The sequence below is a fragment of the Coregonus clupeaformis genome, chromosome 11, assembly GCF_020615455.1.
Source record: "Coregonus clupeaformis isolate EN_2021a chromosome 11, ASM2061545v1, whole genome shotgun sequence".
Taxonomy (NCBI): Eukaryota; Metazoa; Chordata; class Actinopteri; order Salmoniformes; family Salmonidae; genus Coregonus; species Coregonus clupeaformis.
Window position 1 is genome coordinate 104,569 of NC_059202.1, and position 14,704 is coordinate 119,272.

General features: G+C 41.4%; 1 long non-coding RNA gene and 1 pseudogene across 1 annotated transcript; one reads left to right on the forward strand and one right to left on the reverse strand.

Moving 5' to 3' along the window:
* Positions 1-2,667: 2,667 nt before the first annotated feature.
* On the reverse strand, positions 2,668-4,913 carry LOC123492013 (annotated as a pseudogene).
* Positions 4,914-6,551: 1,638 nt separating this feature from the next.
* LOC123491959 lies at positions 6,552-7,936 on the forward strand. Its single transcript, XR_006661543.1, has 2 exons — positions 6,552-7,635; positions 7,767-7,936. It is a non-coding gene; the product is annotated as an uncharacterized LOC123491959 (long non-coding RNA).
* The last annotated feature ends 6,768 nt before the right edge of the window (positions 7,937-14,704 follow it).

Sequence of the window (14,704 nt, forward strand, 5' to 3'; positions counted from 1 at the left end):
TAGTAGCAGTACTACCAGTAGAGCTGGTATATGTCTCTATGGACGTGGGCCGTACTGTTTACAAAACTATTTATCCATTTTCGAGCAAACGGAATGAGCAGCAGCTACGTTTGGCTACATAAGGACCGTTAGTGGAATTCCCACTAGAGAGTAACGGTTAATGTGATTGGATGTTAATTATTTGACTAGGCTACCTGTATTTGACATTGTGTTATTATTTCGCTGAACACTAGATTGTTTAATTTTATTTTTGGCAGTGAAACGAGGCTACTCAGGCGAGAAAAAAAACGATACCCAAATGTATAACCCTGTTGGAAAATTTTAATGGACTGTTTGAAAATGTGCATCACATTTTTATTGCTTGTACCCCTGGGCGTACGCGTACCCCAGTTTGGGAATAGTCGGACTAGATTATATAATACTGTAAGGGCAGTATTACCTGTGACATTCAGAGTTATTCCAGGGAAGCTGTATCCCCATTTTACCTCAGTTGTTGTAAATCTAAACTTGTATTCAGCAGAGTCACTCTCTCTCTCAGGTCTGTGATTCTCAGGGTGGAGTGTTTGTCTGTAGTTGGAAGGTACTTCACACGACCTGCATACTCTGGGTTCTGGCTTAGATCTGCAGTAACTCCAGAATCCCATTTGTTGAACCAGGATACTTCTGTGACGTTATGCCAGCTGGGATGTCTATAAGTGCAGGTAACGTCCACTGTTGACCCCTTCAAGGCACAGATACTCCTCTTGGTGTAAGTCACATTCAAACAGCTCTGACCATGAACACCTGAAAGAAAATGTATCTGATCAAATCCTCAAATGATAATGAGACTATTTTCAAGTGTTTTAGATGTATTGGACTGGGCTATTTAAAATAAAATAAAATATATAGGACACAGACAGTGCATTCGGAAAGTATTCAGAACCCTTGACTTTTTCCACATTTTGTTATGTTACAGCCTTATTCTAAAATTGATTTTTAAAAATGTTTTTAAAAAATGTAATAACAAGAACCTACCATCAGCCATTTTCTACCTTTTATATTATACTGTATAATTTCTACTAGTGTTACTATCCAAGAGATCACATATTTGTCTGTTTTTCCCCACATGTTCTACTATTGGTCCACAGGCCTTAATGGTTGATACTTAAGATGATTATTATAGGTGAGTCCAGACTACACTGTAGGAGCGAGAAAATCCTCATGGTCTTTTACAGTACAGGAGAAACTGTCTGCAGAGTAACGCCAGACCACTAGAGTATTACAGGAGTATTGTTGGGAAGTACGGTCATGGAGATGTTGTCCGTTCTTGTACCAGATGTAGGTGGGGTTGGGGTTGTCGGTCAGAAGACAGGTGGTGCTACAGGTCAGTGTTCTCTTATTTTCCTCTGTGGCTGAAGACACCTTCACCTGCAGGTCTAAATGATTCTAATGAATTATTACAATTAGATATTATATATTACCTGTGACAGTCAGAGTTGTTCCAGGAAGCTGTAACACCATTCTGAATACTGTGTTTTAAATCTGAACTTGTAGTCAGTTGAATTGCTCTCTCTCAGGTCTGTGATTCTCAGGGTGCAGTCTTTCTCTTTAGTCCCAGGGTACTCAGCACGACCTGCATACTCTGGCACTGAGCCCAGGATTTTAGGCACCTCATTGCATTTCTCTTGGATATACCAGTTTGGTTCTGAGACTTGGATGTTGATATGTGCAGGGCAGATCCACTGTTGAGCCCTTCATAGCACAGATACTCTGCTGGGTGTAAGTCACGTTGAAACAGTTCTGACTCAGAACACCTAAAACATTAGTAGGCCCATTCATTTATTCAATTAGTTTCTTCAGTTATTATTGCACTCAACAAAAATATAAACACAACATGCAACAATTTCTACGATTTTACTGAGTTACAGTTCAAATAAAGAAATCAGTCAATAGAAATAAATGAATTAGGCCCTAATCTATGGATTTGACATGACTGGGAATACAGATATGCATCTGTTGGTCACAGATAACTTTTTTTTTAAAGGTAGTGAGTATCTGGTGTGACCACCATTTGCCTCATGCAGTGCGACATTTCCTTCACATAAGATATCGTATTTAATTTATTGATGTATTGAAGTCAAACTTAAATGAATAATTATTTATTATCAGCAAGCTGGAGAGGTTCCAACAAACTTAATGCACCATAGTACACATCGGTCGGGAGCTCTTTCGGGGCAGTCCCGTTAGTTCTCTTATATACTGCTTACGGGAGTCCCATAGGGCGGTGCACATTTGGCCCAGCGTCGTCCGGGTTTGGTCGGTGTAGGCTGTCATTGTAAATAAGAATTTGTTCTTAACTGACTTGCCTAGTTAAATAAAAGAAAAAGTTTGGTAGGAGAACTTACTGGCTGTGAGAAAACAGAAGAGTGTGAGGTCTGTGGTTGACATGACCTATAAGTACTGATGGCCAGAGTTGCACTAAAACCTGGTGAAGGGATTTACAATAAATATGTGAACATCTTTTAGGACCAAACTAATTATACAAGAGGCCTATGATCCTTATAAAAAATAGATTATTATTAAAGATTTTAAAAAACAATGTGATAAGCAGATGTTGTTGAGCAAATGTATTGATAATTGAATACTGTGGTGGATATTTTAATCAATAATGAGGAGAGACAAGGTCAATCACCAGTCAGGATTATTACTTTATTAAAAACGTATCAATAAAGGAGCAAGTCACAATACACACACAAAGTGAATAGAGTGAGAGCCCACTGAGTGGAGTGAGCCTCTGGGTTATATACTAGCTCAGGATAGGTGCAACCTCAGAGATGACGTACAATGGTTCCAAACACTAACCCCACACATCCTGTGCCAGACCTTGGCCCCAAATACAAAGAACTTGTTATTTTGTTCAGTACTGAGAACTTAAAAGGACATTTGTTGTTACTTAGTCTCCACCTTGCTAAAAAGGGAACCAGGGGAAAGAACAATCTCCCCCAAGGCCCAAGGAGGGAGTGATTGACGCACAGACATTGTGGAGACAAGTGATTGATTCCCATTACTCACACCATCCCTTCACATGGTTTGCAATAGGTAAAGACACATATTCACATATGGAAAAAATGTCTCCTTCTGACCTTTGGCCTATTGTCTTTCTGATATTCTCCATAGCAACAGGGACATGTGATAGACAAGCCAGACTTCTCCCCTCTCTGGGCCCCAGGTGACTGAGGTCAAATAGACTGTGAGTGGCGTCTGAGGAGAATGTGAAAGCAGATACTTTCACCCCCGCCTAACCACAGGCCCATATGAGGGAGGAAGTGCAGCCACCAACACCAACATGTAAGCATATTCTGCAAATGAGACAACCTTAATTATGTCAATATTACTTAGCTAATTCTGATTTCCACCCCACAATACATACCTAGTATTGTTGAAACATTATCCTACATTATACAATTATTTAATGGATAATAGGAGTTAATTAAATAAGATACAGCCCTGAACACCCCCACCCACCTCAACATCCCCCTCTACACACAAATTGTTCACTATGACATTTTCTATGATGACTTTTAGCCATTTAGATCAAAATGCATGACAAAAACTGGACAATGGACCTGGTCCTAGATCAGCACTCCTACTCCAACACAGTTGATACATATGGAGCCAGAGCTGCATATTATGCTAAACAGGGTACCATGGTAATCAGACCTAGTAAACAGTTTGAGAATGGGAGATAAAAAAATATATTGTAAAGAGTAATGTATTTAAACTTTATTTATGGATATGGACCCGGTGCAGGAGAGGAGGGAGATAAAATAATACAGGTTTGAGCTTTCTGGTTTTTTTTCAGAGACCCTGAATGAGCAAAGCTCTAAGGTTTCTCTCCAGTGTGTATGCGCTGGTGTTTAATCAGGGCTCCTGATTGATTGAAGCTCTTCCCACACAGATCACATCTATACGGTTTCTCTCCAGTGTGTATGCGCTGGTGTGTAATCAGGGTGAAATCTCGAGCAAAACTCTTCCCACACTGATCACAGCTATAAGGCTTCTCTCCTGTGTGTATGCGTTGGTGTCTAGTCAGGGTGGAATCTCGAGCAAAGCTCTTCCCACAAAGATCACAGCTATAAGGCTTCTCTCCTGTGTGTATGCGTTGGTGTGATGTCAGGGTAAAATCTCGAGCAAAGCTCTTCCCACACTGATCACAGCTATAAGGCTTCTCTCCTGTGTGTATGCGTTGGTGTTCAGTCAGGGTGGAATCTTGGGAAAAGCTCATCCCACACTGATCACAGCTATAAGGCTTCTCTCCTGTGTGTATGCGCTGGTGTCTAGTCAGGTGTCCTGAATTATTGAAGCTCTTCCCACACTGATCACAGCTATAAGGCTTCTCTCCTGTGTGTATGCGCTGGTGTCTAGTCAGGTGTCCTGAATTATTGAAGCTCTTCCCACACTGATCACAGCTATAAGGCTTCACTCCTGTGTGTATATCGCTGGTGTCTAGTCAGGCATCCTGATTGATTGAAGCTCTTCCCACACTGATCACAGCTATAAAGCTTCTCTCCTGTGTGTATGCGATGGTGTCTAGTCATTAATCCTGAATGATTGAAGCTCTTCCCACACTGATCACAGCTATAAGGCTTCTCTCCTGTGTGTATGTGTTAGTGTTTAGTCAGGTGTACTGAATGATTGACGCTCTTCCCACACTGATCACAGCTATAAGACTTCACTCCTGTGTGTATACGTTGGTGTTTAGTCAGGTGTGGTGAATGATTGAAGCTCTTCCCACACTGATCACAGCTATAAGGCTTCTCTCCTGTGTGTATGCGTTGGTGTGCAGTCAGGGCTCCTGATTGACTGAAGATCTTCCCACAATCAAAGCAGAGGTCAGGCCTCTCCCTGTATGAAATCAATGAGATTTTAAGGTTTTAGATGTGGCGAAACTCTTCCCACACTGAGAGCAGCTGTACGGTTTCTCTCTATTGTGAATCCGCTGGTAAATGATCAATTCCCTCTGTTTAGCAAAACTCTTCCCACAGTCAAAGCAGCAGTGGTGAGGTTTCTTCCCTATACATTTCTGCTGGTGTTTCTTGAGGTGTTCTGATCTGGAGAGACTCTTCTCTGTCTTGTCAGCATCATGATGTTGTTGAGGCTCCCCAGATGATAAGCCCCTCCCACTGAGAGAGCAACTGTTAGTGCCGTCTCCTGTGAAACAAAGATATTGAATAGCATGGACATCTGAAATCAGGCTACATTTACATTTACATTTAAGTCATTTAGCAGACGCTCTTATCCAGAGCGACTTACAGGAGCAATTAGGGTTACGTGCCTTGCTCAAGGGCACATCGACAGATTTTTCACCTAGTCGGCTTGGGGATTAGAACCAGCGACCTTTCGGTTACTGGCACAACGCTCTTAACCACTAAGCTACCTGCCGCCCACCTGATGGGACTTTGATAAAATTGGCAATCAAAATAAACGTAATACCACAGAGACCATGTTATTTTTGATAAGCATATTTGATTCAGATTTCGGACTTATAAAGTTTGTATGTGAAAGTTATTTCCAAGATGCAGACGTTACGTTTTTCACGAACTCATGCAAAAAAAGGAAGCTTGCGCTGCTCATGCTAGCACATGTGCAGATTAAATATACCTCTATGAATCTAATTAAGGCGTGTACGTGTACTAATCATTCAAAAGATTGCTCAGAAAACCACATGTTTTTAACAGCGTTACTTGATTGCCACCTTAAGCCAATTAAGATATGCAGAGTAAGGTGTTTACATGACTAATGCCATACTCGGCCTACTGTCATAACTAGTTTAATTTCAAATTATGAGTGTGCATGTGTTGGATTCTAGTTTGAAATATACCTATTAATGTTACCACACTAGAACTTATTGATTCCTTTCCATGTATAAGGAATGTATATGTTGGGGTCAATGGAGGGTGGATAGGAACTAAGTGTATGGAAAGTTACTGAGTGAGACAAGGGGGAGTGCAGAAAGTTTACATTCTGTCAAAACATGTTATTGTTTATATCATGGCTCCTAAGGAGGGAGGCAAAGGGCAACTGTCTGGTTTCAGTCACTGATAAGGTAGGACAGCCGTGAATTAGGGAGGAGTGAGGAATTCGGTCCAAGGTCATGTCAGATGAAGTGAGAAGAAACAGTCCTATTTCACACACATATACTTCCACGCCCACGAAGGTTCTAGCATCAGGCAGGGCCATGACTACACCAGTGAGAGGAACCAATTCAGTTCCTGCCTAGCAACAGAGATGTATTGGTTGTCTAGATGTGCAAGGAGTTGACTCCGCCTAGTAGGAGGGTATAAATATATGTGCATGTCTTTGTCTTTGCAGCTGTATGACCCATTGGGTGAATAAACTTGGTTTTAGCTTTTTCTAGTTTTTACTGTGTTTGTTCAGAACCTAACACATGTAAACATACTCATTGTAAAGCACTAGTTATTTGTTTGCTTTGACAGTCATTTCTGAAGATTATTATGAATGTGATTAGTAATTTATTTACGTCTGTCCCTCATTTTAAGGTAAACCCTGTTACATGAACTGAACTCATTTTAATATGGTGAAACTATTCCTTTAAAAATATGTTTTCAAAAGAAACATTTAACATCTAATACTCAAATCCTACAGTAAAAGCAGGTGAGTTTGTTCTACTCTTTTTGTTAATTTACTGCTGTTTTGTGGTGGAAAACTGAGCAAGTCAACCCTTTTACCCATACATAGACATGCTAGAAAGATTTTACAATTAAATTTTTTTGTTTAGGTTGCATTCAATTGCCACTCCCTGTTTCACAAAACAACCTTCCATTACTCCTGTCACAAGGGGTTTTATGGCTGATTTAAAGGACTATTTTGGTTATTATAGGCTAGCGTACTGGGAATGGTTAGGCTAACTATATTGCGGTTATTATACACAGTTGCTGAGAGATGTGTGTAAACCACAGGCCTAGGTATCCATTCCTGCTGTTCTCAAGCCTATTGTTGCATCTCCCTCCCTGCAGTCTTAGAAACATGAAGGTTTTAACAATTACATTTTTTTTGTTTAGATTGCATTCAATTGCCACTCCCTGTTTCACAAAACAACCTTCCATTACTCCTGTCACAAGGGGTTTTATGGCTGATTTAAAGGACTATTTTACCAATGTAATCTGGTGGTTTTGTTGTTTACAGTCAACACTGTTACTTTATTTGGCACATAGGCACTTAGTGTAGTAATATTTTTATTAAATGTCTTGAGATGGGAAAACATGTTTTTTATGAAGATGACCAGAATGTAAAAATTACGTGAAATATTTTTTGGACCAAGTTAAACTATTTAAAAATGGGTGGAATGACCCATATATTTTCATCAATATATAATGAATCAATAAATGACCAAAGTGCATAAAGATGGCAGAATTCTGGTATCACGTCATTGTTTTAGCACGATCCACTGAATTTCTGAAAGGAAGGTGCGCGACATTGTTCAATGTTCCAATAAATCAACTTTTTCGTTTTTTCTAATTGCCAGTGTCTTGAAGCTAAAATTGGGATCAGGTTTACTTGCTAATGACCATACCAAAAAACAGTAAAGGAGAGCAATGTACAATACAGTGAACTTAGCAAAACGAGGAATTTGTGGTAAGCACATGCGGGCCGCCATCTTTATGCACCTCCGCTTTTGTTACAGAGGCAAACTGTAGTCTAATCTACACACCATGGTTCTTACTTAATGAAATCAAATCTCCATCTTCCTTCTCTTCCTCTCTCAGTTCCACTCTGCCCCGGTGTTTTCCTGCAGTCGACCAGACCCTGCAGTAAAGCGGTACCGGGAGGCTTTTGACCTGGGGACTCTGGGAGGGTGGAGGGGAATGGGCTACCTTTGTCCTGTTGGCCACAATAAATATTAAACAGTTTATCATTAAACCAAACATTTGATTAATTTAGTCTACACCTCTGATTGATTTGGGTGCATCCCTCGAATATCTCATTTTTCCTAAAATGTTCAATCATTCACTACTTCACACAAATCTAATAGCATTGGGTTGGTGGAGGCATGGGCTAGTCAAGAGTTTCCACCATATTTATTAAACAAGTCATTTCCTTTCAAAACAGAGGAAGAGGCTTATTTGATCGAATATATGTTTCGTAATGATTAGGTTGTTACGAGTGTACTGATAAAAGTATCTTACTTCGGATCTGAAACCAGTAGTAACCATCAACTTCAATGACAGTTAACACAATTAAAACATGAATCTGACATTCCTGCGCCACAATAACATTGTCGCAGAGGATGGCTTGCTAGCAGCTAGCGTGGAACCGAATTATCGGCATATTCAACAGCGTTTAAGAAATATTCCCTTCAACAGTGTTACCTTGTGAAAGCCATCAATGTTATGTGACTATTGGTGTCGTAAAAATGTTAGCTAACGGGTTAGCAATTAGCATGTTTGACATTTCAGTGGAAATACTTCTATTATCAGCTTTTTGATAAGCGGTTTAGCAAAAAAATACGTCCCGTATTATCCCCAGGTATTGGCCACCTTACTATTTTGTTCAATTACAAGATATATCCGTTTAATTTTGTTAAAGAGACGCCAACCACGTACCGAATTGTTTACTAGATAGTTGGCTAGCCTTCCGGTAAAAAATAATGACTTGCCTGTCAACTTTTCATTGCGTAGCCCGGTGCGCCCTCCTGTGGACTCTTAAAAAATTGTTCACCAACATCCAAATACACCAACGTTCACCAACATCCAAATTCACCAACGTTCACCAACATCCAAAATCCAAGTGTTGTATCCAAATAATGTCTCATAATTTGTTTTACAGATTCGTCTTATGTTTTGAGAAAGTAGATAACAGTTGAATACTAAAATATGAGTATTAATAATTTACATCAAATAAAACTTTAATTTCAGTTATGTGCATTGACAAACAATGAAAACACTGTTGGAGTTTGTGTTGCAGAGGTGCACTTGGAAAGTAAAGGAAGAAATACACAAGATGGGTTCAATAAATATATATATTATATTTTAGACATTTATTTTTTGTACAAATAAATAATTTAATATGAACACAAACAAAACAAAAAATTAAATCTCGACCTCCATCTCTATATTGTCACAAATATCACAATAAAAATCCAGCTCCACCGCTACCTCTTGATCCCACTGCACACACCTGCAGTGGAACCAGTGCTGGCAGAAGTCACAGCACACCCATGGCACCTCGGATCTACACTCCTGAGGGGAGCTTGCAGGCGGATCATGCTCCCTTCAGCGAGCACAGCAGGTGGTGTCTTTTATAAAAAATAAAATAATAATACAAATTGATTAATATGGTTTTGCAAAATGTATAAGTTCTTCAACAACAATAGTAATTGATACAACTGAGAGAGGGAGAAAAACAGATGATGAAGTACCTGAGAGTGGTGTCATGGGTGGCTTGACAGATGTGACCGGTGGAGCTTTTTCTCTTCCTTTTCTGTGCTGCAGTTGGAGAAAAAGTAGTGATAGACAGAGCATGTTTCATGAAAACCCTTTTCAACTTTTTTTTACATTAATACCTCTGGAGGAAGCTGCAGAGGTTTTGGAGGAGGTGGAGATGACTTGAGGGCTGATGTTATGTACTGTAGATATGTAAAGAGAGATTATTATTTTTGTACATTGCTGTTTTATAAAACAGATAACAAAAAGTAATTTGTTCGTAATTTAACATGTGTTTACCTGAGGAGGCGCTATTCAAATTGCAGGGGGCAGGAACACCAGACGAGGCTGCTATGGTGGTGTGACCAAGGGAGACGGAGGAGGCAGTTGGTCCAGAGGAGGCCGTGTTGGTGGTGTCAGACAGGGGGGTGGTGTGCATCGTGGTGGTGGTGGACAAAACCGCCGACGATGGCTTGGAGGAGCTGGTGTTTGGAATGGTGGGGTTGAGGTGCCGACAATGGTGTGGCCGGGAGAGTAGGCACGTGGCCTTCTTCTGCAGCTGGGGACTCCGGCGGCTCCCACAGGTGTTGCACACTGGGAGGCACTGGCAGTGGTGATGCAGCTGTCAGGAGTGGTTCCAGCAGGGGTCCAGCAGAAGCGATGGCGTCAATGGTCTCATCCATGGCAGCGCTCTCCTGTGCCCTCTGTGTTCTGAGGGCTGCCCGACGCTCTTTCTCCTCTGCCTCGGCCCTCTCCTTCTCACCCCTCTCCTGCCACTGGCGCGTGTATTCCTCCCTGGTGAGGCATGTGGCGACCACAGGGAGTCTTCTGTATCAGTCCAGCCGATACTTCAGGACAGTAAGGATGTGCCCCAGGTCCTTCGCTATCAGCCTCCCCTCTATTAGGGGGTGCTCTTCTAGAGCTTGGGCTGGAGCAGGGGCTGGGACTGGAGCAGGGGCTGAGGGTCCTCCTGTGGTCGCTGGGGAGGAGGTGCTGATGGACGGCACAGTGCTGCTGGTTCCAGGAGAGGTGGTGGTGGGACCCGGTAGGGACTGAGACGGCATTAAACGGGACCCTTCAATGGCTGAAGGGTCAAAAGGGAAGAGGCCACAGTTCTTAAACCCTTCCACCACATAGCGCATGTCCTTGCATCGCTGGTATGGGAGGCGGAATACTCTGGCAAATTCTGATTTGTTTACCATGTAGGAGTGGTCAAAATGGCTAAGGTCTCCAGCTACCTTGGAGAACTCAGCCTTTAAAGGGCCAAAGTATGCCACATCCAGCAGCTGCAGGACATGGGTGCAGTGTGGTGGAAGACAAAGAAGTATAAGCCCTTCCCTTATTGCCACCGCGAGCACCTCCGGGTCCATGTGGCTCTTGTGCCCATCGAAGAGGAGAAGGAGAGGGCGCTCTTTCACTGCATGCTTAATGAAGTGCTGAAACCACTTCCTGAACAGGTCCCGTCAATGTAGCCACTGCTTGACCGTCCATACAAGGCTTGGGGGGTCCTCCCAGTGTGTAGTGGCCACCGGGGAAACACTTGAGGTAGATGATAAACGGAGGGACATCCTCACCAGCTGCGTTGAAGCAGGCCAGCACTGTGATGTGCTCCTTGGTCCCAGGAGCCTGCTGGTACACGTGTTTTGCGCCCTGGGGAGCCAGCACTTTGTGCCTGCTCTGGTCGCTACGAAACCCAGACTCATCGCAGTTATAGATTTGTCTGGGTTTCTCCCTCAACCCACTCTCCTCCAAGTGCTTCTCATAAGAAGTGAAGGTGTCCATCGTCGGACGTGTGGCACACTCAGCTCTCCCCCTGTCCAGGGTGTCCGGCCTCCTCATGCTCAGGTTCTTGTGCCTCCTCCTGAACATTTCCCACCACCTCTTCCCCAGTGGTGGGATTGTTTCCCCTGGGTGCCGAAACCTACAATAGAATAGAATATATAATTGTCCATCCAGGATGAAAATGTTTGTTTTGGCATCACCATACACATCCACATTTACATCACACACATTGAGAACAGTCAGTCCACCAATCTACATACATAAACACATAGAACACCAAATACCTGCGTATTTTGTCGGCGTATTTCATCAGCTTCTGTCTGGTGAAGGGGAACCCATGGCTGGCGCAGTAGATACAGTACTGCAGCAGAGAATTTTCATCCTCTGGTGCAAGCAATGAGGGTGGTTCACTGCGACAACCATGGGTCACCCGGCCGCTCAGCCTGTCCGCCAGGGTCTGCCGAGGTACACCATGCACCTTGGTAGATAAGAAAATAAAACTGTTACTAGCAGATAAAATTCACATACACATGGTAATCTCCTAAAAACAAAAGATGCCTAACCTTGGCAGCCTGGCGGATAGCCATCCCTGCCCCGCAGTCCTCCATGGCATGGAACATGTCCACCTCACTCCACTGCTTCCTCTTGACTTTCTCCATGCTGTGGTGGTGACATACTATACACATTTTTGAAAGATAACTCAATCTGAATATGTATAAACATTTACATTTCAAAGCTAAGGCATTGAAAGGTGATGAAAGTTTTCACAATAACTGGAAGTGTACCCACGTTTTTTGTTTGATGTTATCTGTAATGAAAATTAGTGTCCCAATTAGTTTAATACTCAATCAAATCAAATCAAATTTTATTGGCCACATGCGCCGAATACAACAGGTGCAGACATTACAGTGAAATGCTAACTTTACAGCCCTTAACTTTTAATAAAAAAGTAAAATAAAACAACAAAAAAGTGTTGAGAGAAAAAAAGAGCAGAAGTAAAATAAAATAACAGTAGGGAGGCTATATATACAGGGGGGTACCGGTGCAGAGTCAATGTGCGGGGGCACCGGGTAGTTGAGGTAGTTGAAGTAATATGTACATGTGGGTAGAGTTAAAGTGACTATGCATAAATAATTAACAGAGTAGCAGCAGCGTAAAAAGATGGGGTGGGGGGGCAGTGCAAATAGTCCGGGTAGCCATGATTAGCTGTTCAGGAGTCTTATGGCTTGGAGGTAGAAGCTGTTGAGAAGTCTTTTGGACCTAGACTTGGCACTCCGGTACCGCTTGCCGTGCGGTAGCAGAGAGAACAGTCTATGACAGTCTATGTAGCTCAGCTGGTAGAGCACGGCGCTTGTAACGCCAAGGTAGTGGGTTCGATCCCCGGGACCACCCATACACAAAAATGTATGCACGCATGACTGTAAGTCGCATTAGATAAAAGTCTTTGACAATTTTGAGGGCCTTCCTCTGACACCGCCTGGTATAGAGGTCCTGGATGGCAGGAAGCTTGGCCCCAGTGATGTACTGGGCCGTACACACTACCCTCTGTAGTGCCTTGCGGTTGGAGGCCAAGCAGTTGCCATACCAGGCGGTGATGCAACCAGTCAGGATGCTCTCGACGTTGCAGCTGTAGAATTTTTTGAGGATCTGAGGACCCATGCCAAATCTTTTCAGTCTCCTGAGGGGGAATAGGGAATATTGATGCATACATTGTAACATTTGACTAAATACTGCCTCTATGTAGCTGTTGTAAGATGAAACATAGCCAACAGTGATATGTGTCAAAAAGTTCATGGTTCAAAGTTCCAAATACATTTTTGCAGATTGTGCAAAACGCCTCCGTCAGAGGACTCCAATTTTGATACGGTAAAGCTTGACAACATTCAGCTGTTTTCGTGATATGTATTATCTAACGCTTACAATTTCTTTCCTTTTTAATGTCTTAGCAGTTCTATCAACATTTAGCAACTAAGCTAGCAACATTAGAAAATCCGTTAGCTATATTTCAGAGGTAAAAAGTTGGATATGAAATGGTGTGGTCTGTCGCACGATCGAATTTTACAATATGCAGCGTGTCCCACAAAATGTGTACATATATAACTTTTTTGAAAACTCTAAAACCTAACTTAACTTACATAAATTGCACTGAAAATCGGTGGTCAGCTAGCTAGAAGGGTGTCTCTAGTCACAAAACTTACCGTTATTTTCCAGTCCATTTAAAATGTTGAGCTCGAGGTGATTTAGTCCCCCAACCGCTAGTGTCCGATGTTGGGGGGAAATTAGCTAGTGTTTGATTCATATAATCGTTTTGTTATAAAACAGCTTAGCTAAGTAGCGAAATGCTCAATCGCGACATTAGCTAGATGAGAGCTCGTGTAGGAACATAACATATGCTTCAAGAGCTAGTGGGTTAGATATGATTCCACCATGGGCGGCAACAACTGGCTACTAGTTCGTTTTATGACATGTTCAACTCATAGCTGGGTAATTCTTCAACTATGGTACTCTTTGAGCTAGACAGTTTCAGAAAATAAAAACATTTCTACAAACAATTTTTTAGTATCAGTTGGTTTCTCAATCTGTCTTGAAACCTTCCCTGAAGTTGGCTGTGATGATTTGTATTTACTAATATATATTTTTTGCCATTTTTATCTGACAGTCCAAGAAAACGGTCATTTCCATCACATAACAAAACATGTATTTTTAAGAGAAAATAATGAAATATCTTCTGTTATAAATATATTTGATTAAATAGCACACACATATCTGTTCAAATTTGTAATGTTTTTTTTTCTTCAGAAATGTAACTGTAAAGATTTTACAATGTTTACACTAAAAAACACCTAAAACTAGGTCAATGGAACATTTCATTTTCTTATCATAGCTCAAAATCATATATTTCTCAAAGTGTATACACAAATCTTAGCCCTAACTGCACCATTATCAACACCACTGAATATAGTTGGTTTGATTGTATGTTTTTTATATGTTTTACTTTAAAATATGTGTTGTGGTGGAAATGACATGGCGTGGCGGAAGAGACAGTGTGTGGCGGAAATGACAGATAGGCAACTTCCAATTAAAAACAAATTTTCTACTGCTCTATGTGGTGAACCAGAGCAAATCAATAAGCAACAGCATTTGTGAACAAAAACATATCACCAATATTTTTAAATTAAAAACAATCCAAAAATGAAAAAACATGAATTTGTGTTAAAAATCAGCAAATCATTTCTTCACTGTTTTCTACATGCTGAACTAGAGCAAACTAGTACAAACTAGAGCAAACCCTTTATGTCATCATTACCTTAACATAACCTTAATATAACCAGTTGAATAACAGATAAAATAGGCAATTTATTTTGAAATTGAAAACTTATATGCCTATGCTGAACCAGAGCAAACACTCTGTACTTAAACATTACTGTCATGTGTGTTATATCGTAAATCCATGTACTGTCAAACGTAATCATGTGGAATAACAAGTTGAATCTGACTAA